General features: G+C 33.9%; 1 pseudogene; it reads right to left on the bottom strand.

The window, feature by feature from the left end:
- Positions 1-3,453: 3,453 nt before the first annotated feature.
- LOC111142344 lies at positions 3,454-16,610 on the bottom strand (annotated as a pseudogene).
- Positions 16,611-25,868: the final 9,258 nt, after the last annotated feature.

Genomic DNA, 25,868 nt, shown 5'->3' with positions numbered 1-25,868 from the left:
ATTGAGGTGATCTCTGAAATCCCAGATACCAATCCCCAATTCTCCTTCCTTCTTGATTTATTTAACTTTATGGTCACTTTCACCCTGATTTCCTAATTTTTTGAGGTATCTTTGTAGCATACATCAAGATCACAATGAACTGTATGGCCAGAGCATACCACGAATTAGCAGCACTCTGGTTTTGAAAAATCTGTAACATAGTGACTCAGAATAAAACGGATGGAACCCTAAAGTAAGAAAAAGTCTGTAGGCCAGTTTATTCCATCAATCTCTGATGTCCTTTTTTTAGTGGTAGTCCAGAAAATCAAAGTCAGATTTGGGATTGCAATTGAGGGATCAGAAGTCCGAGGTAACAGAAACAACAATAGAGTAGTGTATTCACTTAGTCATCCTCTCAGCAGGGAAAGACTTGCCTGACATATAGGAAAACAAAACAAAAGCAAAAAGCTTCTCAACAAAGTCCATTTTTGGTGAACTCTCATAAATCTTCCTTAAAAAAAAAAAAAAAAAAAAAACTGGACTGCCTGTTTTTGTTCTCATTATTTTGAAAATTCCAGACCACTCAAATTGACTCAGGCCAAGATCTTCAACTCAATTATAGTCTGTCTTTCAATGTGAGGTAAAGTTCCCTAACCCTTGTTTAGTAATTCAGCTTCTGGTGACAGACTCTTCTGAATGGGTCAAAGAGTTTCCACAAACTCTTTAAGGTAGAAGGCACACTACTTTGCCTCCAAGGAACTTGGATGCTGACTGAAATCACATACCAGAGAATCATCAATGACTGTCAGGAATCCATTCTGAAGGTTAATGCTACAGTTGGTGTGATACCTGCTCTCACACCATTTTGTTTATTGAGTGGTGAAGGGTCTTCCATATCAAAAGGGTCTTTTAGAGTCAAATTCCCATCCACTGTTCTGCATTCCATTATACCATGAACATAACTTCCATGAACCCCCATGTTTAACTGATGGAGAAGGAGCTTCTAACAAAATTGCCTCACCTGTTCCTAATTTCAGGTTTGCCTGGTCAAGGCAGGATGATTGTTCTTCCCACTAAGTGCTAAAAATGAAGTTAGTTAAGACATAGTTAACTTAACCCAAAGTCACATGAAATAGTATACTGCTGATCGCTTATCTCTGTTACCCAAATTATATTTAGAAGAAAATCCAATATCCGTATCATTTCATTGATAGAACTAACTTCTAAAAACTCCTTATATTTAAATACCATGATTGTTTCTTTAAAACAAATTAAACCAGAATACAGCAGTACTTTTTAGACAAATGACAAGAGTGATGTTTTTCTGTAGAATGTTAAGCCATTTTTAGTATGCACTGAATAATCAAGTGCCACACTATGGTTACTCTGATTGAAAAACAGTAACCACCGCCCCCCCCCCCCCCACTTAAGATCTATATAAATGAGACTTGCTGGGCTTGTGATAGTTATCTGAATCACCTTCCTCTACTTTCAGAAATATGTTTTGCCAGGAGAAATTTCTGCAGTTTGGCCACTGGTTATCTGAATACACACACGACAGAAGCTAGTTTTCAACTGCGCTTTTTTCCCCCTCCTCCAGTTCTCCCTTGAGAATTGTATCTTGAAGTTGTTTAGTTGAAAGCTTAAATGGTAAAGGGACTGGAAATGGTATTTAGGATTCTGTAAGGGAATAAGGAATTGAGGGTAGGCCCCTGAGAACAGTCTTTGGTGACACACGAACACAATTATGATCTCAAACTGACCGCTGAGAATCCGTGAACCAAGGAGTAGGCTGTAAAAAGAGTTGGTGCTCTTTTGCTGAGAGAGCCTTGGTTCCTTTTCTACATTTTACAGACTGCTCAAATAGAACAAAGAAAGACAAACGTGCACACTGAATGTGTAACCAGTTCAGAGGATGAAAGGTTAATTAATAGCAGAGGTGATAAGGTTACACTGAAATCCAAGAATAAGACCTTCTTAAGGACACCACTGAAAAGCAGAGCATGAAAGGATCAAAAAGAGCATCAGGTACACATAGAGGAGAAAAAGTTAGATTTTGTTATGTTGTAGAGTCTAAATTTTTGAAGAGCTACTAAGATGTGATCACAAAAATATACATATATATCTTGAACCCCAGAGTTCATATCTTCCCTGTAGGACTGCATTAGGGAATTAGAAATGAAAATTTTCTCTTAAAATGTAATTTTATCAGCTGCTTCATATTCAGATGGGTTCTGAATATTTATAGGAAATATCAAAATTGTTCTCTTCTGAATTGTCAATTCAAAGTGTGCTCGTTTATTCTCACATTATTTCCTTATCTGTCTGAAGCATTTAAACTATAATGATTTCAACATGTTTATTTTAATATTTTGATCCATAGCTATTTGTCTTTTAATTGCAGTTTCCTTATATTGAAAAGTTGTGGTATTTTATGATGAATGTCCACTGACATTCTTCTTTGGGAGTTCTTCCATTACTTTAAAATTCAGAAAATTCACCCATTCTGAATATTTTATTTTATAGTATCTTTATGATATAAACACAAGCTAGATATATTATAAACATATATTAGAGAAATATGTGCCTTTATAATTAATTAGTTATTATATTATTAATATAGTTAGAACCTTACTATAAAATCATTAGAAAATCATCTTTTTCTTTTTAAAGATTTTACTTATGTATTTGACAGAGAGAGCAAGAGAGCACAAGCAGGCAGAACAGCAGAGGAAGAGGGAGAAGCAGGCTCCCCTACTGAGCAGGGAGCCTAATGCGGGGCTCAATCCCCTACTGAGCAGAGAGCCCAATGCGGGGACCCCAGGATCATGACCTGAGCCGAAGGCAGTCGCCTAACCGAATGAGCCACCCAGGTGCCCCAGAAAATCATCTTACATATGTTTGTTTCTTTCTTAATTTGAAAATAGATTCTATTTATAATATTTTATTCACATGCTCAAATTTTCTTATGAAACAAGTACAAAGGGATGGAGGAAAATGACAGAGGAAATGATATTGCTTATTTTAGTGAGGATGTCTGAAAAGTACCTATTGAGTAACATACTAATAATATAGTGGAATTCTTAAAGGCAGTAATTTCTTCAAGGTCATTATAAGGAACTGTATCTTTAAAAATTATGCATGTGATAAAAATAACAGGAAAAATGATGGCAACTGCACTGCTATGAAACAACCTGAGCACAGAAAATTGTTAAAATGATATTTAACATACATAATAATAGATTATCAGAATATAGAATACCAAAGGAAATCTGTAAGTTTATTTAGCATTATTATCCATTATGTAATTGAAAGCTGGAGTATGTGCATGTATATGGAATATGTACAGTGAAATCCCCTAAAATGTGGAAATGGTTTTAGAATAGGGAACTTTATTGCAATTTCTTTTGTTGTTGCTGCGGCTGCTGTTGTTTTCCAAGATTTATTGAAGAAATTATAGAACAGTAGAAGGATTCAAGGGGTTCCACATGGCATTTTGAAACTCAACCCAACTGTAGGCTGAGTGACCTATAGGTTGGACAAAACCCAAGAATTTCAACATTTCCTTAGTGTCAGGATCTACTTCAGTGATCTCCTGATCCAGGGCTGAGACCTCTGGAACATAATTATCTCTCCTTTCTCTCTCCTCCTCCTACAGCTTGATTGAGATACATCTCATGGGGCATTTCCGCATCCACTTCAGATGTGTGACACAACCGGCTATCTTGTTGCAGTTTCTTGCTGGGAATACCAGCATACTCCTCACACACACACTTGGTGTGTAAGTTGTTGCCCAGGCATATGTAGTACTTCTCAATGATGACCTGGACCGCTTTCTTCACAGTTTTGATGCAAACACAGCCCACACTGGCAGGTCCCTGGTAAAAAAGAATTCCAATTTCCTCATAAAAGTAAAGTACTAAGCAGGAGTTGGAATAGATTGTAAATTATTGAAATGTTTTAAAAGTCATGAAAGAGTCGGCACAAGCATGTTTCACACTTTATAATGATACTAGAGGGGTGCCTAGGTGGCTCAGTCATTAAGTGTCTGCCTTCAGCTCAGGTCATGATCCCAGGGTCCTGGGATCAAGCCCCTTATCTGGCTCCCTGCTCCACAGGAGGTCTGCTTCTCTTTCTCCTACTCCCCCTGCTTGTGTTCCCTCTCTCACTGTCTCTCTCTCTCTGTCAAATAAATAAATAAAAAATCTTTATAAAGATACTAGAGTAGGATGCGGTATATGTGGACAAGAATGGAGTCAGTGCTGATGTAACTGTTCTTGACGTTCTGTTTATTTCGACTATCTACAGGAGCATGAGAGTACTGACTATTAAATTGATATAGAATTATGTGCTACATGATTTTCTTTTTTTTTTTTAAAGATTTTATTTATTTATTTATTTGACAGAGAGAGAGATCACAAGCAGGCAGAGAGGCAGGTAGAGAGAGAGGAGGAAGCAGGCTCCCTGCTGAGCAGAGAGCCCAATGCGGGGCTCGATCCCAGGACCCTGAGATCATGAACTGAGCCGAAGGCAGCAGCTTAACCCACTGAGCCACCCAGGCGCCCCTACATGATTCTCTTAATAATCATTGCAGATACACTTTAAAAGAGTAACGTGTGACAGCAAAAATATTATTTGAAAGAGAGCAAATGAGATAAATAATATTCTTTTCAGAAAGTTGGCTTAGTTAGGATTATGTATGACCTTCTTGGAATATATTATGTCATGATGGACAAACCCAATAGAAAGTGAATGACTTAATTTTTATTCATATCATACACAATGCAAAAAAAGGCTTTGTCTATACTTTCCCTAATTTCTCCATTAGCACTTAGGTCTTTTTAAGATTTATTTATTAATTTTAGAGAGCAAGAGAGAGCATGCACACACACACTTGTATAAGTGGGATGACAGGCAGAGGGAGAGAATCTTCAAGTAAACTCCCCACTGAGCATAGAACCTAATGCAGAGCTCAATCCACAAACCCTGAGATCATGACCTGAGCCTAAATCAAGAATCAAACACTTAAATGACTGAGCCACCAGGCACCCCATGAATGCTTAGTTTTGAAACTGGCATTGAATTAACAGAAAACATAATATTCCCTTCACTAGCCTTCACATGGATTATTCTGTTCATGAAAATACACAGATACACCCACATGTGCGCGCATGCAACAACAGTGTCTAAACAAAGGACAAAAGGAGATGCTGATGCTTAAGGGAAATGCAATTGATATTTTATATCAGAGAGGATTTACTCCATAACTCTTGCTAACTAGTCCTGGAGACAAATATAGTATATAGTGAAATACACAACATTGGTCTACAGGAAAACATTTTCCCAAATGAAATACTGACATAAATATTCAAATATGATAAAATATTTAGTTATTCATCTTCAACATCTTTTAGTGAACTTTCAAAGTTCATGACTAGAAATTTTATTAACTTATATTTAATATAAATGAATATTAGTGGATAATTTCTAGAAAACAAAAAAGTTCTTAATATCACTATTAGCTAGCTTCATTTCAGATAGTTATGTCTATAATTTTAAACATAAAACACACTGACTTTTTTGGCGATCTTAAATTCATTGGTAATTACTTAAATGTGAAGTGAAGCAAAAAAATTATAGATGTAACTTTACTAAAGAAGTATAAACTCCCTACTAGATCAATAAGAACTTCACAGGTTATTTTCTGTACACATCTTAGCGTAATTATAAAATGTTACATGTATTCATATTAATATAAATTTTCATAAAGTCTTCAAGAAAGCAGAATAATTTAACAGCTACATTGTGATTTTATCTTTATTTCCAATAATCCTTTGCTAAATTTATGATGTTGAAGGAAAACAAAACTGTAATCTCAATAAAAGTACTGAAGTCTGATTATCAGCTTCAGATTATGTGCTAACTGAAAAACAGAATCCCCTTTCCCATGACTTGTGCTGTCTACCTGACTTGTAGAATACACAGGGTTTTCACAGACAACTCAAAGAGAAAACATACTGCCTTATATTTAAGATTGAAAATTTCATGTACTTTTCATGTACTTGCACCTTGTGAATTTTCAGATTTAAGATCTTAGTCACTCACATTGACTATCACGTGATCAATTTTATGAAGACTCAAATGTTAGAGTGAGGTTTTCCTTTCATAATTTTATAACACCTCTAAAAAGACTGGTATTGTAAAATCTTTAATCATCTACATGTTATGAAATCTTTTACTTTCCCTTATCCTCTTTGTATCAGAAAATTATGTGAATCATTGTTTCTTTCTAAGGAATCAGTACAAGTTTTTAGCTTTAACTGCCATTTTCCCATTTTTAATTTGTTCTTACAAACAAAACAGAAGTTTCCACATGTCTTTAACTGCCATGAAAATGTGTATACTTCCTCTAAAATGTTTCTTCACGTAATGCTTCACAAAATAAAACTGACTTTTCCTATAGAATCCCACTGTCTTGTGGTATCCACAAGCTACATTAACTAACTAAATTTAATTTTAAGCTAATTAAAATTACATGAAAGTTAAAATTTAGTTTTTCAGTGCACTGAACACATTTTAAGTGCTCAAAAGCAATACACGGCTGGTAACTACCATATTGGAAAGCACAGATACATTTTCATAGATTTGTTAAAACAACAAAAAAAGGGAAAGATGTTAGTGTGTGTGTGTGTGTTTCTTTTGGTTTCTACTGAGGGAATTAGAATTCTGTGTATCTCCTGAAATTCTGAGACCATGTCAGAAGGAATAAGTGATGTCTAGAAAGTTTGGAATTATCATAATGAACGAAAGCCATCCATAGGGAGATTAGAGAAACAAGAGGCCTTGGAGAACCACAGAATTTTAAGTGACAAAGTGCACAGATGCTACAGTCCCTGTCAGTCAAGTGAATTAAGTATGCTCAAAAGATTGGAATGGGTATAGGGAACCATAGGGGATTTTACTTTGTAATATATATTATTTTTATATTCTGCCCAAAAACTTCTCTCCATTGCCCATTAACACATAAGAAAACTCTCTCCGTGCCTTTACCCAGGAAATAAAGAAACCCAGAATCCAAGGACACAAAAAGAGAGCTCCCTGCTACAAAAGGAGGGTGGAACAGAATAACATTTTTCCATTTTGTTGTGCTATCACAGAAAAAAATGAAACAAAACTAGACAGTTAATTTCTCAGTAGGTTATTCTGCCACTTTAAATTCTTAATAATTACTCTGCCATGTTATGTAATAATTTTTATTTAACCCTTCATTGCACACATATGAGGTGTATGCTTGGTTCAGGGCAGGGAAAATGGAAGACAAATATAACACACATCCCCAAGTGAATTACAGAAAAAGTGAAGTGAAATATTCATGAAAGATTACAGGCAGTCAGGTTTTACTCAGAACTAATATACTGACCATCAAAGCTTAGTGTTTATTCATAATCACAGAAAATATATCTCCAATTTTATATTTATATTAGCATACCGCTTTATGGCTATATGTTCACAGAATATAATCTTTATACATATTAAAAGATTTTTATTTGCCTTTTGTAATGTTTGTAGTGTTTCTTCTTCACAGCTCACCCCCCTTTCATTCATGTATTACAGGAAAGTTCTAGTTATATCAGTGGACTAGCTGAAATATATTACAATATGTAAAACTGGTCTTTTTTTCTTTTCAATTTTGAAAATGATAAACAACATGTCCACTAACATTATAAAACAATTATGAAGCTGCCCAAGTTCTACCCTGAACCTCCCCTGGACTCCACCTACTTGTTCAGATGATATCCAAACTAATGTTTCAACCTTAATTCCCACCAATCCAGCCATATAGGCAGAAAATTGAGAACTTAAAGGAAGAAAATGAGCCTGTTGGTGCTGAGGGATAGCTCACTAAAGTAACTGAAGGGAGCTCATTCTCAGAAACACTAGGGATTTTTACCAAAGGGAGAGCTGACATAGATAATTTCGGGTTAGATGTATCAAAACTGCAAAAACTCTTAGATCCACCCCAGAACTGCCATGGGAGGGGAATAGTCTTAAGAAATTGACATTTGTCCTGGGTAGTTTGGGACTATGTATCTACTTGAAGCTTCCTGTCGGTTTTCTTTCTGAGGAATTTTGAAGACTGGTGGTTTACTGAAGGAACCACAAACAGTGTGGTAAGGAGAGAGGAAAATGAAGTAGGTCTGGGTGTACAAGTTTTTACTGCTTTAACCTAGTTGTGCTGCCAAGACAGGATATGGACTGTGCACTATGTATATCTTAAGAGGGTGGCTTCAAAATAGGCCACAATATGCCCCATGAGAAAGCCAACATTCTGATGCCAGTTGAAATAGAATGCTGATGATGGACAGGTATTAGCATTTTCCCTGTACCTACTCCAAAGGGATCTCCTCAGAGGCTAGGTCCTCCATGAAATCATTTTTATAACACAGTGCAAATTCTGAGACACAATAAAACAACAAGAATCTACAAAATTCCAAACACTTTCAGAAATCTAACTAAGGAAATCGTTTTCTAGATATACTTGGTATTACAGGATTTTGTGTTCCCTTAGTCCCCGCAATTCTTGGTCACAACACTTCAAAGAATGAAGAGGTAGACCAAACCAATAGTGGTGTACAGCAAAGTTTATTGAGCAAGAGTACAAAGCTCTCAGAGACGGAGGGAGATCTGAGTGGGTTGCCATTGTTTCTAAGTTTAGGGGGGTTTATGAGTTCTTTTGCTTAACTATCTTAAGCAATTAGGGCTTTGGTCACATTATCAACCTACCTATTAGGTTAATGTCTATATACTGACGAATCCATTTTTTTGTTGACATCTGGGGGCTTATGTCTTAACTGTCCCTTGCTTGTGATACTGACTCGTGCTTTTGTGGTTAACTGTTTTATTTTAGGACATTTTGCAGAAGTCATTTCTGTAAAGGCTGCAAAGCAGAAAGTCAGTGTGGTCCTGTCTAAGCTGCAAAACAGGAGGTCAGTATTATTTTAGCTGTCCTGACTCCATATTTTCTTTTTGGGGACCCTATTCCTGACTGCCTAACTGTTCAACTAACGCCTAACAGGATAGAAGAGCTTAAACAATTTTTTTCCACATAAAAATTAGTTTCGTATTAAAGTAACATAGACATCATTATTATAAACACAAGAAAGCATTAAATCAGTGATTTTAATAAACTATTATTTCCTGAATGTACAACTAGCTTTTTTGCCCCATTTTCTTACTGATTTTAAAGCTGTACTTATACACAGTAGAGAATTTACAAAAATTATCCCAATAATCAGTCAAAAATGTTTGTCATTAAAAATGCAGTGCCAGCGTGGCTCAGTCAGTTACGTGTCCAACTCTTGATCTCAGCTCAGGTCTTGATCTCGGGGTCATGAGTTCAAACCCCATGTTAGGCTCCACACCAGATCCATGTGGAACCTACTTAAAAAAAAAAAATGCTTAAAAATTTGGAAATGATCATGGAAGTTTTTTGGTTTAATTTCTTATCTAGATTATTGCCTCTATTGTCCAATTCATACTTTAAAGTTTAAAGCACAGTTCTAGTTTTCTTTTTAATATGATTAAATTTTACATTTTCACCTGATTAGCAATTCTGATAATGTGTAAATGAAAAGTTTCTTAACATTTATAATACTATTTCTGTAGTTTAACATAGTGAATTTTTTCATTATTATCAAATTAAACACCTGTTTTATAAAATAAATAATGTATTTTTGTTGTTAGTGCTTAGGATCTGTGCGTATTTAAACATCTTGAAAAATGTGAATTTTTTTTTCTCTAAATTCTTCAATACCTAATTTAGTCTTCTATATTCATATGTAATCCATAAACTCCTTGAATCAAACACAATTTATACCTATTTAAGAGTTTTACCAAGAAATGGTATGCATACAATATAGAAAGAAGGAAACAATAGACCCAGATAACATTAGCTTCTTGAAAGCTGAAGTTTTTAAGGAAGCAGAATTGTCAATCCAACTTAAAATACCTTTATAGGTCTCTGTAGATTCTATATAGCAACGGAGATTTGGTCTGTGACATTTCAGAATATTTCCAGGTTCAGCAGTCACGCACTGTGACAAGGCTTCCTGGTGTAACTAATAATACAATGGCTGTGGTGGGTCTCTGGTATCTGTAGGGAATCATTCCTACATTCAGATTTACTCTAAGGCCTGTTGTGTTCTGAAGTATTATTTAGGAGTAACTCAATGTATATCTACTATTATTTGAAATTTTATTTTTAGAGTTCATTGAGCTAAACTACAGGAGCTGAATGGGATGTGATTTCCTACAGAAAATCTTAGATTTGTCACTATTGCAGAATAAATTGTTTAAATTAAATGTTATTCTTGAAGAGCAATAAATAGACCAAAGTTATGTGTCATGCCAAAAGAGTTTGGAAATGATTTTCCTAGATAAGGTTTTTCGCTGTATTTATGAAAAATATATAAATATGGTGATTCAGTGTGTATTCCTCAGGAGAAAAAAATATCTTTCTGATACATAGCATAAGAAAATATTTGCCGACAAAATTAAAATAAATTAGACATATGTGGAATGTTTGTCAAAGGAACTTAATAACCTCATTTTTTGATGTATCTCCCAAACAGGATGAGTATTACTCAATTTGTTTTGGAGGTATTACTTTAAGAATGCTCTAAATTAGGAAAAAATATACTCTAAACTAGACTGAAAGTGGGAATCTATATATTTGAGTTATTTTCTATAGAAATTGGCTAAATCAAAATCATTTTTTAATTTTGTTCCTAAGCTTTTATTCTATCATACTTGCATAGTTTTAGAACCTCTTTTATTCTTTCAGTTAATCATGTCTTTTATGTTCTTCCTTCTTGTTTTATTCCACTCTGCTGATTAGGGATTTCTATTTTTATAAGTCAGTCTTTCTATGTAGTTGGTATGTTAGCATACAATCCTAATTCTACAAGTGGAGGTACTAAATCCTAGAACTGACTTAGCCCCAAAACCTACTATAACACTGTGTATTACCTGGAATTCCTTGAAACATTTTTATTTCATTAATTATCCATAAACATTTAACAAAAAAATGGAAAATTATTATTTACTTTAAATAAATAGCTCATAACAATCTGCTCGATGTTTATCAGGTGTTTCTGAAGACACTGTTGAACTTGAAAAGACAGGTTATTCTTAAATTAAACATTTCACTTAAGAACAATTGCATATGAATTATTAGTGTTATATTTAAACAAACCACAACATATTTGGGAAGACCACTACAGGGCGATTTGTTTTATAACATAAAAAACAAAAATGAAATGGGCCTATACCTTAGGAGGCAAGAAAGAAAAAAAGATTAAAATATTTTTTATTGTATGAATAAAGATAATTCTTTACTTTAGATGCAAGGAAAAAACAGTATTGTGTACAAAACAAGTAAAAAAGGGGACTTAAATTGTGGGAATATTTTCACCATTATCAAAGCATTCTCATTTTTATGATGTTTGCTACTATGATCGCTTCGGCAGCACATATACTAAAATATTATGTTTGCTACTGATTCCTATTAGAATTATTACGTAGAATTCATTCAGTAATAATGCAAGTATAAATTCAGTTTTCAAATTTTAGACTTTCTAAATCTTTCCAAAACAACAATATTAAAAAATAAGGACAGTCATGTGGTTTTTAAAGAAACATGACTAATTTAAAAATTTCTCTATATATTTATGATAGAATAGTAAATGTTCTATACATGTTTAAGTAGATTTTTAAAATTTGACAATGCATATCACCTATCTTTAGGTAAACTAATAAATATTTTTTATTGGTTGGATATTACACATAGAAACATGGGACAACATTGACTCTGTATCTAAAAGTTCACAACTTCAATTGGAAAGTTGATATGTAAGAAATACTGAGTGTATTCCTCCAAAATTCATGTGTTGAATCCCTGGCCTCCGTTTCCCTCAAAAGGACTGATTTGGGAATGGGAACTCTAAAAAAGTAATTATGGTTACATGAGGTCCTAGAAGTTGAGCCCTTTATTAGGTTAGTGGCCTAATAAGAAGAGGCATCAGAAAACTTCTCTCTCTCTCTCTCTTTCTCTCCAAATGCATGCACTAAGGAAAGGCCATTGAGGGCAAAGTGAGAAGGTGGCTGTCAACAACCAAGAGTCATCACCAGAAACCTAATTGGCCAGAACCTTGATTGTGGACTTCTAGCCTCCAGCACTGTAAAGAACATAAATTTCTATCAAGCCAGCCTGCCTATGTTTTTGTTATTGTTGCTGCTGCTGCTGTTGTTAATGCCAGCCCAAGCAGATGAACACAAGAGCCAAAGAAAGGAATCAATTCAACTCAATTAAATTAATCAAATATCTATTACAGGTCGATTATTCACCAGCTATTTTTCTAGGTTATTAGGTTTTAGGTTTATCACTTAACTATTGGGGAGGGAGAGGAGTAGTCACTCCCACAGTGATGACTTTCTAATGATGTAAGACAAAGTACAGGTAAAGTCAGTTATGTATGCTATTGGGAAGACTAAAGCAAAGAAGGAAGATAAGGAGTGCTGCGTGCAAGTTAAAAAATAGAGCAGCCATGAGGAACCTCTTTATTTAGAAATTTGTATTTGAGTGAAGGGCTAAAGTTGATGAGGGAGCTAGCCTTCGGATATGTGAACAAGGAACATCATGGGCAGAAAGAAGAGCAAGTGCAAGGATCCTGAAGTAAAAGTCTAACTGACAAGCTCAACATTCAGAAAGGAAGCCACTGGCTTTGGTGAACATGAAAGAAGTAAGGAAAAAATTTGTGGAAATTTTTAGGACACTCCAAATACACTGGATTTGTTTGTGTGTGTGTGCTAAATGATATGGGGAAGCATTGCAAATTTTTTGAGAAAAGAATGAACATGATCTAAGTATGTTTTATGAAGGATCATTCAGGCTTCTGTATTAAAAACATACTCTAGAGGAACAGATAATGTAATCAGGGAGGGTTTTTTTTTAAATTATTATTATTATTATAATCTAAACTTGGAACAGAAAAAGGACTAGACAGGTAAGAAAATGTCTAATTCTATATATTATGTATTTTAATATTTAGCCAATGAATGGATTTGATGTGGTATATGAGAGAGAATATGAGAGAGAATATGAGAAAAAGAGAGAAACAAGACACCTGGGTTTGAGACTATGCAAACAGGACAGAGCTGCCATCAACTGAGACATGTGGAAGACTGATACAAGAGCAGGATGGGATGGGGGAACTGCAAAGGAGATCAAGTTTGAGATGTGTCTTAGATATCTAAATGGAGACATTAAGTAGCTACTGTATAGACAAATATTGCAGAGACAATATTTGTAGATACAAATATAAGAGACTTCAGCATATGGGCTGCATGAGATTATCATGGCAGTGAGTATACAGCAGAAAGGCCACAGGACTTGGGTCTCACCATCTTTAAGAGACTGAGGATATGAGGAATCAGCAAATGGGACTGAGAAGGACTAGCAGGTGACTGAAGAGGAAAAACAACAGTGGGGAGTGGGCCTGGAAGTCAAACACTAAAATATACTCCTGGGAAGGCAGTGATCAATTGATTCAGCTCAACAGTGTTACGATTTGATGAGAATTAAGAAATAAAATTGGATTTATTGTCATGGTGGTTAGTCATTGATTTTCAGTGTTTTGGATGCAGAATTACATCAGAGTGAATTCAAGGAAAAATCAGAGAATAAGGATAAGAGAGCAGAAGCATTTACAGTACAACATGAAAATATTATATAACATGTAATAATTCTAAGCTCTTTACATATATAAGTTCGTTAAATCCTCATAGAAATTCCTGAGGCAGGGACTTATCTCTCTCTGTCTCCTTAGGAAAGAATAGTAACTTTAAATTCTCAAAGTAAGGAGTGCAAGGATTAGACACAAATTAGGTTTATCTGATGACAGATTTCAAGTATATAACCTGACTTTTATCTCACATTCTGGGAGAAGAGAAAAGAAAGATTGTTGAGAAAATGCCATCTGAGTTCAGTTTCAATGAACAAAAGTGGAAGAAGAATATGCCAAGTATAGATAGTGATGAGACAGGAAAGAGAAATGAAAACAGTTTTTTATAGGCATCATTTTTGCTGCAATCTTTATTTTTTTTGTTTTGCCCAATTTTCTTTAGTTCTGTTTAAATGTTCTATAGATTTCTATGTGCTTACAATAACTTACAGTCTGTGTTACCATTCTAAGACATGTAAAAAAAGGGGAAAAAAGGTCAGAGAGGAATTATTTGATTACATTAGGAAATAGAAGGCTCATGGAAAATAAGCTAAAAATAAGGCTATTTTTTAAAAACAATTATGATTTAAAAACAGAAAATTTCTCCTATTTTAAGTATTTATTGAGTTATTTGTTTTGTGTATTTAGGAATTTAATATTAACATTGGTGCAAGCATGAACCTGAAATAAGTAAAAGATTTATAAAATTATATGTATTCTAAGAGTCTCACATTCATATACAGAATACGTCATACTGCAAATATGTGGAACAACTTTGTATCTAGTAATTTACTCATCAAATCTTATTTTGAAGCATAATACTTTTTAAAGCTAATCTGGGGGCACCTGGGTGGCTCTGCCTTCGGCTCGGGTCATGATCCCAGAGTCCTGGGATCGAGCCCCGCATCGGGCTTTCTGCTCAGTGGGGAGCCTGCTTCCTCCTCTCTCTCTGCCTGCTTCTCTGCCTACTTGTGATCTCCATCTGTCAAATAAATAAATAAAATCTTTAAAAAAATAAAAATAAAATAAAATAAAGTTAATCTGTTTGCTAAAATAACATTCTGTTCACCAAACTAAAACTCCTTTGGCAAATTTTCACATTTTCTAAGTACAGAAGCATTTTAAGAATTCTCTTTATAGTTCTTTATAGTCAATAAGCATTGACATGTAGTCTATGATTTATAATATTTTTAAATGATATCTTTAATACTGAAAAATTAAATTGAAAAGTTTTGTTTCCTTCTTGCTTTGTTAATTTCCCTACTTGTCTGTATCTTTTCTTATAAGATATTGCATAAACATTAGATCTAATGCTTAAGAAATCCTACCTCAAAGTGAACAATTTATTTTGAATGTCAGACAGTTACAACTGAACTCCTAAAGAGAAGTCTTTAAGCAAGATTTCATTTATTTCTATTAGGATAATTAAAAATTATTGGGTTGGACCTATAAATAATGATTGTCCATTTAATGGACAGTGAAATGACATATAAATTGAAAGGCATGCTCAGTTTGGTCTAAACTAGCTGTCCTGCTGAGTCACCCGTGCCTACTTGCTACGCCTGCTATTCTCACAGGGAGGACCCTATATCTTGTCCAGCTTCTTGTACCTGCTCTTGCTGGTTTTTGAAGCACCTAATCATTTATCTCCTATCCTTCCCTATTCAAATCCTAATTACCCAAAACACCCAGTTCTACAGTCACCTCCTATCTCAGGTATCTGTGATCTTTTGTTATGGAAAAAATTTCCAGTTTCCTATACTAAATTGAACTTTATTTGTACATCATTTTACACAGGACACACTACTTTGTGTCTTGTACATTTTATTTTACTTGTTTATTTACTTGTACTTGTACATTTTATTTTAGTTATTTATGTGCATGCCTTACTGCTCTTAACTTCATGTTTTACTGGTGTCATTTTTACTTTCGGTTCTATTACACCATGGCTTCCAAATCTGGATTTATTTCAACCTGTCTCCTGGTTAGTTAAATTACATCTTGATTACATTTTCACTGTGGGGTCATGGATGTGATTTTTTTCAAAGCCCTCGAATATCTGAGAATATCCTTTTTGTTGAGATCAATATGACAGAAGAACCAAAGAAAAGCTAATGAAACCTAGCTCTTAACATATTTTTTAGAGGGTCACCTGGGTGGCTCAGTGAGTTAAAACCTCTGCCTTCAGCTCAGGTCATGATCTCAGGGTCCAGGGATCGAGCCCCACATCAGGCTCTCAGCTCAGCTGCAAGCCACTTCCCTCTCTCTCTCTCTCTACCTACTTGTGATCTCTGTCTGTCAAATAAATAAATAAAATACTTTTAAAAAAAAACATATGTTTTAGAGAAAATTTCATAATTCTTGTATCCTAAATAGCGATCAATGCAGCGACCATGTCTTTTACTTTGTACATTCAACTTTTAAAAATGATCATTCCATGAATGAAAGGCATGATTCATAGTTCTCATTCTAGGATACATTTCTGAGCTCCTAACTTATATGTACAAATGCCCACTTAACAGCTTTCCATGTAATATCAGAAATTCACCAACACTATTACTTCATGATCTTACTGTCCTGGGTAGTGGCAGCACCTATATTCAGTCTCTCTAGATGTAAACATGGAAGTCAGTTTTGACATTTCCCTACCTTCATCATAGATCAAAAATATACTTTAAATATAAGAATTCTGTCATGACCATGGTCAAAATTACATTTATCCTTTGTTGTTTTTACTGTAATAATCTTTTAACCAGCCTCTTTAATTATCCTAATTCTTTTTCTATGAAAATTTAAATATTCTTAAATAGTCTTTTAAAAATAGCTTTAGGTGATGTAACTCACCTGCATAACCTCTTACTAGATTTTCATTGCATTTTTTTTTATTTCTTTTTTAAATTTATGTGACAGAGAGAGTGACAGAGAGCAGGAACACAAGCAGGAGGAGTGGGAGAGGGAAAGCAGGCATCCTGCCAAGCAGGGAGCCCAATAGGAGCCAAAGCTGGGTGATGAGGAGCTGATGGGGAACTGATGCGGGGCTGATGCAGGGCCAAAGCGGGACTTGATCCCAGGACCCTGGGATCATGATCTGAGCCTAAGGCAGATGCTTAACCATCTGAGCCACCCAGGTGCCCCTTTTCATTGTATTTTAAAGTCATGTTTTAAGTTACCCTAATGTGATATCTGAATATTACTTTACTACCTTAGTGTTTAAGAAATATCCCATTATTTATAAAAATAAATTAGAAATAAATCTGACCATTACCACTACCACTAAAAGCACTCTATTTTTTCTTCTCTCAGTAAGCTCAGGCTTTCGTAAAGCTAATGCTAGGAGGAGTGGGGTTATGAAGGCAAAGTTTGCTTTAGGCACTAAAATTTAAACATTAAGTTAGAACATAAAAAAATTTGCAACTAAGAAGATTATAGGCCTAAACATCTTTGCAGAAATTACAAAAGTGGGGAAATGCTAATATTAAAAGTAATCCTAATCCTTTCGGTTATATTATAGCAATTAAAATTCATGCACACATACAAACTTTAACATATCAAAAAATATGTATATAAATAGTATGTGAAACTCTGCGTGGACTAGTAACATCTTTTTTTTTTTTTTAAGATTTTATTTATTTGACAGAGAGAGAGTAGGCAGAGAGGCAGGCAGAGAGAGAGGAGGAAGCAGGCTCCCCGCTGAGCAGAGAGCCCGATGCGGGGCTCAATCCCAGGACCCTGAGATCATGGCCTGAGCCGAAGGCAGAGGCTTTAACCCACTGAGCCACCCAGGCGCCCCAACATCTTTTTATTACCTATTATTCTCCTCTTGCTTTCTATACTGCAAGCACATTGACCTTCTTTCGTTTTTTAGAGTATGCCAAAGTATGTGATACAAATGGGACTTAGGTTCCTCTGTCACCATGAATGAAAGAGAACTCCAGCAAAAGCCAGTGTTTTCAAATTTATATTTGAAAATGTATATCTAAATGACAAATATCCTTATTAAAGGAAAAAGATTCATTCCACTAACTTAAGTATAAACTACTCCACAATTATTTTTATTAAACATGGGAAATAGATCAAATAGAAGAAAATCTTTCTCTACATTTATACTTTATTCATTGGAAAAAGCTGAATAACTTAACATTTTAGTCCAAAGATAATAGGAAATTTCATAAAAGAGCTATTTTCTAATGTTAATAAAACATGTTAATCTATAAATTAGTGCATGGCTTACATAAAAGAAAACAGAACTTTTTGAAAATAAAGTTGTTATAAAATGAGGCCCTAATCTAAAATCAGATATATCAATTTTTGATTGTTAATCTTTTAAAAAAAATTAGATTTAGTAATTAGTATCCACCTATTCAGACATAAACATGTTTAAAACTTCTATAGAGTACTGAAGAATGAGTTTACTCTACTGTGGCACCATTAGTAAATGAATAATATCCTTAACATATAATATTCATTATCATCTTTGAAGAAAGAATTGAAGGAAGAAAGGCAGTGAGTCATATCAAAAGCTCTAGTAGGGATGTTGGATGGGGGAAAAAAGTGTTATAGTTTGGACATGTAAAATTTGTGATGCTTTCTCTGTTCAAAGTTTTTATGACTATACACCAGAGTAAAAGTTGGTTTGTATTTATTATAAACTTTAATTTTCATAATAATCCCATTAATTTAATGTTATTACTGTTTCAATTTTTAGAGGAGGAAGCTGGGGTACATATAGACGTATTTCTTCAAGGTCATGCACCTAGCATATAGCAAAATCATGGTGAAGACTTGGGTCTGTAGTCCTCAAAACCCAAGTGTTATTCTGTGTAGTATATTCTCTTAACTGCATTTTGTTCAAAAAATCAAATCTAAAAGACAATGATGCATTTTTAGGTATGTGTAAAAACTGAAGAAACTCTTTAGGACTTATTAGAAAGCTTATTTAATGTACACAGAAATAGTTTTGTACTCCTGAAATTTTTTAAACTGCTTAACAGTTGAAACTTTCAAAGTAGAAGATTAAGAGCAGAGCACTTTTACAAACACCATTTTACAAATGAGCTACCTTTTCCTAGCATAGTTGTTCCAACTAATTGTTGTCATAAAATCGTAGCTTATACAAGGTTATATATGACTTATTCTTCTTATGCAATAGTCCAATGGTAAATACATGTAACCACAGAGTCTAATAAAATATGACTTTATAAGCATTGGAATAAATTTTTGCAAAATGCACCATATGTTTATATTCCCAAAGGCAGAGCTCACAGATAGAAGTAGTGAAGCCAAAAGGGATGGATAGCAGGGATAACTGCAGACTGATTTCTCAAATAACATTTAGTAATTCTAAAAAATAATTGATACAAAACTGCATTAAACAAAAAGGATTTGACTATTTCAACTAATTTTGTTGTTGAAGAAAAATCTCAGGCTTTGGCTCTTCAAATGAAGTTAAACAGACCAATACTGAATAACTGTCAGTCTCGTTTATTGCAATTTGTCTACAGTGCAGATTTTTGTGGAAAGAGCCAAAAGATACTTGCCTGATATTAACACAATTTCTGGTGCACTGTGTTCAGCTCTGGTTTATGCTTTTACTTTAATTGGCTGGCATAGGTGCTGCCAAAATTTGTTCTATTTTACACACAAAATGCAGTTATTAGACTTCTAATCCGTTGCAATAGGAACACTGAAAGGAGAGGGAAGTCATTTTTATTTAAGGACATATTCCTCCAATATGAAAAATTGGTTTCAAAATAAGAACAAGGGTTTCTGGGAAAATAAGAAAGTAGCATGATATTTAATCTCCTCAAACATCCTTATAAAAACAGACAAAACAATTAAATAGTAAACCAAAATTGATGGACCTTATTTACAACAAAATTATGTTATAAGATATTTTCCCAAACCCAAAATACAGTGAGGAAACATGATAGCTATATGCCCTGTGTTGTCTGTCTTTAGAACAGTGGGAACATAGGTAATAATCATAGGTCTTGAGATTTGAGGACGGTATAGTTGCCATGGCCAATTTGAAAACGGCTAAAGTAGCAGGGGTTTTGTCTAATCCACAAGTGGTCAGTGAAACTGGACAACTGCAGCCCAACCCCTCTTTAATTCTTGAAACTGATTAAGCATGGCTCCCATCCAGAACAGAGTTCCACACTGAGAGAGAGAGGAAACAAACAAACAAAAAAAACCCCAAAAAATAAAAAACAAAAACAAAAAAGCACTGAGAACCGAATTATTGAATTAAAACTTACTATGAAAAAAGCAACACAAATGAAGAAAAGAAAAAGTCTAGATAAAAGTGGGTGAGGAGAACTGAGCCAGATGAATCTATTTTTAAATACTAATTGAAAAAAAAAATCAGATGTGAGAGCTCTGTGAAGTTGGAAGACCTATTCTGAAACAAGCTTTCAAAAATTCAGAAAACTTGTAAAATTTCAGAGTTTCATATAATAAGTCTTGGATATATAGCTATCTATATAGAACTAAGATTAATGAAAAGAATTATATACAGCATTTATATTGCATATAATGCATATATAGCATTTATATTGCATATAATATATATTATATATATAATATACATAGCAATTCTATATAGCATGTATATATATATATATATATACACACACACACACACACACACATACATATATATATAGGACAAAGTAGATAGAGTTAAGTTAGAACTAACTGAGGACAAGAAATAATACATTCGAAATCTTTTAAGTGTGTTTGGTAATCATTTCAGGTTTTGAGGTATTTGCATTGTTATGTGGACACAAATGCAGGTGTGATGTGGAATAAGACAAATGAGTAATTACTGAACACTAATCTTGTCACCCCTCTCTGTACCTGAAAACAGAATTCTGAAGGTTAAAGAAGTATAAAGTAGAAAAGGTTGAATAGTACTGCAGGCCTGAAGTTAAATTGGAAATCAGGATGAACTCATTAAGCGTTTGATTCATCTATTGACCAATTAATTGTTCTATCCAATGTTTACTTTCTTCTAAGTTGCAGCCACAAAATTATATAGAAAAAAATCAGGTAAAAATGAATACTGCTGTAATCCAGGTTGTAGACTGAAAAGATCTTTTCCTGCTGAAGAACATGAGGGCTTCTTGGAGAAATGACTGATTCCAGGTCTGAGGCTGGAAATGCACAAAGTGAACCTGGAGTAACATGTCACTGCAAATACTATCAGGATCACATCAGAAGAAGATAGGATTCAATGTGAGGAGGGGCTATACTTAAAGATTTGAGCTTTAAGATGGACTGATTTTATATTAGAAGTTTGAAATCCATCAAATACGCTTAAATACATGAGTTTCTAATGATACTTTGACAACAATCTAATTAGTTACTTTCAGGAGATGAGAGGGAACAAATTGATTATCTGGAAATCTATAAAAAAGAAAAATTGCACATTTATCTTTTTTTCTACATAAAGTACTGATGTTATTAATACTTTCAGTGATAAGTGATAAGTAAGAGTATTAACGTTTTATTAATATAACAAATAAAGACTATTAATAGTCAACAGAGGAGGAAAAGTAAAACTAACATAAGTACCTCTGGCAATAACTTAAAGAGAAATGTTCAGATTCAATTATCAATGAATTAATGGATATAGGCATTAAGCATAACAGAAGAGGCAAACTAGAAATAACCAAAATCATGTGTGATCTTGCCAAAAAAAAGAAAAAAAAATCTAACCTAAGTCTACTTTCTTCCAAGTTAGAGAAAATACACAGGGCAGTGGAACATATGAATTGCAAAATGACCATATTCAACAAAATCCAAACACGGGAAATTTGCAATTTAAAAGGCTTGTGTTTTTCAACTTGATATGCTGCAAGGGAAAGAGGTCGAGTATGCACTTGTAAATTAAGAGGTTTCATTGACATGCCAAATTTTAAGAAATAGGGTAATATTAACCTATGTTGTCTAGAGATGCTTTTTCTTTTCTTTTTTTAGAGACAGAGAGACTATGTGCACAAAGGTTAGGAGGGTGGGGGGAGGGGCAGAGGGAGAGAATCATAAGCAGGCTCTACACCCACTGTGGAACCCAACATGGGCTGTCTCAGGACACAGATCATGACATGAGCAAAAATCAAGAGTTGAACACTTAATCAACTGAGCCACCCAGGTGCTCCAAGATACATATTTAGATAATGAAAAAGTAAAAATACACAGGGAAATAATTGCCTCAGAAGTAGAATAGTGTTTACTTTTCGAGGATCATGATTGAGATCTGGCAATGAGAAGGGCTTCTGGGGTTTCAGTCTACAAAACATCTATACTTTATAGAACATATAGTATATATAAAATATCTGGATATCTATAATTTTATTTTATAAGACAAAATGGCCTTTTATATTTTGTTGTGTCACATGATATTTATTTAAGCATTATAGCAAATAATTTTTACATATAATAAATAGGTAGCTAAAAGATAATTAAAATGTATGCTGCAATCTATTAAATGGCTATAACAATTATTTTACTATAATTAAATTCATTGCTTTTAGATAGACTATTTCTTTTTTAAACATTATAAACTGTGCTATAATGACCTTAGCTAAAACTTGTAAAACATTTCTCTTTCTCTTTCTTTCTTTCTTTTTTACTTTATGTCCAATTTTAGGGCTAAATGATGTGGGGGCGGGGAAGGACTTGATATGTATTAGTACGTTGTTCCTCTAGAAATTTTGTGCCAATTTATACTTATGTTCTCTCCTATTTTCTGTAATTTGTCAACTGCTTATAAACTTAAATTTCTCATAAATCTTTTAAGTTTTTCATAATTCTTTTTTTGTTGACATATGTAATATAGTCTTACTGCTAAAAAAATGAAAACAAAGAAAAACTTTAAATTTTAAAACCAGATATTTGGGTTCTGTTACTGAGACATTTCCCTAAACTCTTATCATCATAGAACATTATGACTCATGCCCATTGCATTTTTTGGTCATCTCATTTCCTAAATGATATCTTCCTGTTGTTTGATTATTAGGGTAAAGCTTGATTTTTTTTTTAAATTTTATTGTAGAAAGAACACTTAACACAAATCTATCTTTTTAAGGGTATTAAGTATTGCTGTTGACTATAGATACAAGGTTGTACACAGATCTCTAAAGTTTATTCATCTTGTTTGACTGAAACATTATACTGGTTGATTAGTAGTAACCCCATTTCCCATTTCCCCAGACCTGGCGAACACCACTCCACTCCTCGATTCTATGAATTTGACTGATTTAGATACTTCATGTAAGTGGTCATGCAATATTTGTCTTATTTCACTAAGCATAATGTCTTCAAGTTTCCTCCTGTGTACCATAGTGCAGAATTTCCATCTCTTTAAAGGCTCAACAAACTTCCATTATATGTATATACTACATTTTCTTTACCTATTCATCTGACAATGGTCATGGAGACTGTTTCCACATTAAAGCTTGATTTTTATAGACATATTCTATTTTGTTAAATTTGTTTTCATATTTTGCCCATTTTTACACTAAGTATTTCACCTTTATTGTACTGTTTCAAGAATCCCTTATATTTTTGGTGTATCCTTTATCTGCTTTGTAGAACTTCCAAATGATTGGCCTTTAACTTAAAAAAAAATTTTTCCTATACAGTCAGTCCATGCCCATGTAACCTGTCTTAAATTGTTTCTGTTAGTTATTCTGCTTTTCTCTTATATTTGCCAATTTTTAATTTTTATATTAAAAATTAAAGCCTTTATGAATTTATTTTTAGGTATGGTATGAGATGGCAAAAAAATCATCCAAACAAAACTAAAATTCTTTCCAATTTTGTATCATTTACAAAATAAACTTTGAGCAGATATAGAAATATTTAGACATTAACAGGGAAATTAAAAATCACGTAATCATAGATTAAACATATCAATTGTAAGATAAGTCAAGATTCCAGCAAAGAATTTTTTGAGGATATACAGTGCTATTACACTATGACAGTATACTAACTTGGTCTCTTGTCAGTTACCTGATGGTATGGTAATCTGAGAAACTTCTTTTCCATTAATTGTAGAACAATTTTGTAATTTTGCAAATATGTCCTTAATATGTGTGCAAACAACTTGACCACATTAATTCTATCAGTTCTCCCAGTAACCTGGCTAATACAGCTTTCACTGATTAATCTATTATCTAACTAGCTGGTTAAACCGACACGTCTTTTTTTAGTAAAGCCATAAATTATGACTATGCTGGTAACAAGCATTTGAGATTTGTTTATTATAGAAACCATAATGTTTAAATTAATCAACAAAATTCTATAGAAGTGATACGTAATATATGGATTAAACATTTTATGTAGTTTCCCCTTAAATATATCAAATGTTTATAAAAATAGCTATGAAAGTTAAATATTATTTTTAAAGTTGAACAACAGATTGATATTGCATTAATTGTGCTCTCTTATGGGGGTCTTAAGTATGACAATGTTCTCTAGCATCCCATACATGTTCTTTAATTCTGTTTTTTGCCCCCTCACAGTTCACACAGAAAGAATCAGATTAAGCCTAAGGATCACAGACCTGAAACTAGTGTTCCTTCATTCAGCATCTTTAATGAATTCCATCTTTGTCACAATTGCATTATGTTTATGACACATCTTTTTATATCTAGTATCAGCACTTTCACTTTTCCATTTTCCAGTAGTTTATATAAAATAAGGGAAGATTCAATAAAATATCCAGCTAATTGCACAAATCACAAACACTGTTATACATAGAAAGATGATGACACTGCAATAATGGCAATTCCAGCTCTCTGACAGCATGATGAAAGTACAAAAGTCCAAACTTGCACACAAAACATGGTGTAGGAGTGACAAGACAGAATATGTAAACACATGAACTGTAAAAAGTCAAACATATAAAAGGGAATATTTAGAAATAAAAGTTCTAAGCATGATGGTATATTAATTCTAAAGGTATATTAGAAAATTAAAATGTCTTTGAACACTATAAAATTATCTATGAATTATTAAACTGTACTCGAGGAAAAAAACAAAATCCATGCATCCTTTCTATCTTAATTTACCTCACTATTTTTCCCAAGCTCAATAAATTATATCATCATTCTTTCAGTTGCTCAGGCCAAAAACTTTGAAGTTATTTTTAACTCCTCACATCCCACATCCAATATCACAGTAAAACTTACTGATTTTACATTAAAAATGTACCAGAATCTGGCCATGTATTGCCACTGCCTCTGTTATCCTCCTTTCCCAACAACTGTTTTTTTGTGCATCCACTGCATCTACTGGCCACCAACCCGATGGTTCCCTGCCCTTGTTCATACTTCCATACCACAAAGGTCCAGTGCTAACATAACAGGTAGATATCTCCTTCTAAAACAAAAATCACATCTCTGCCTAAAACTGACCAGTGGATTTCTACTTCCTTCAGAGTAAAATCCAAGTTATTTACAGTGGCCCTTAATGCTGTATACAGCCCTGGATCTCTCACTCACTCCGCTGCTAACTGGTCTAGAAACACTTAGCCTCACTGCTAATCCTTGAACATGCTAGCTAGGCATCCACACAGAAACAGTTTATTCAGCCTGGAAATCTCTTTCCTCAGAAACATGAATATCTTGCTTTCTCCCTATTCTTAGGTTTTTATTATAAATATTTACATTTTGGTTATGCCTCCCAAATCAGCCTCTTTGAAATAGCAACACTGATTGTCTTGACCTTCCTTCTCACATAGCATTACCACCATCTAATGTACTTACTTTGCTTGTGTGGGTTTGGCTTATTTCCATACCAGAATCTCCGCTCCATAGAAAATAGGTATTTTCCTATGTCACGTTCTAGGGTCTAGACATATGGAGAACATATTCTACGTAAATACCTATGGCATTAATCGAGGACTGTCCATTTGTTATTACAGTATATTCATTTGGCAACTATCTACTGAGTACTGACTGTCATACCCACACTCTTACCTTGTAAAGCAGAGGCACCCGTGGACCAGGAAAGCCAGCAAACTTCTCTCCCACCGCCGTGGCAGCAGCACACCTTTCCCTCGCACGCGTTGAAATATAAATTTGCAGGCCCAAAAGCGCGCTG

This window comes from Enhydra lutris, unplaced genomic scaffold (genome assembly GCF_002288905.1).
Source record: "Enhydra lutris kenyoni isolate GAN:26980312 unplaced genomic scaffold, ASM228890v2 scaffoldscaffold7, whole genome shotgun sequence".
Lineage (NCBI taxonomy): Eukaryota > Metazoa > Chordata > Mammalia > Carnivora > Mustelidae > Enhydra > Enhydra lutris.
This window is presented reverse-complemented; position numbering and strand designations above follow the sequence as displayed.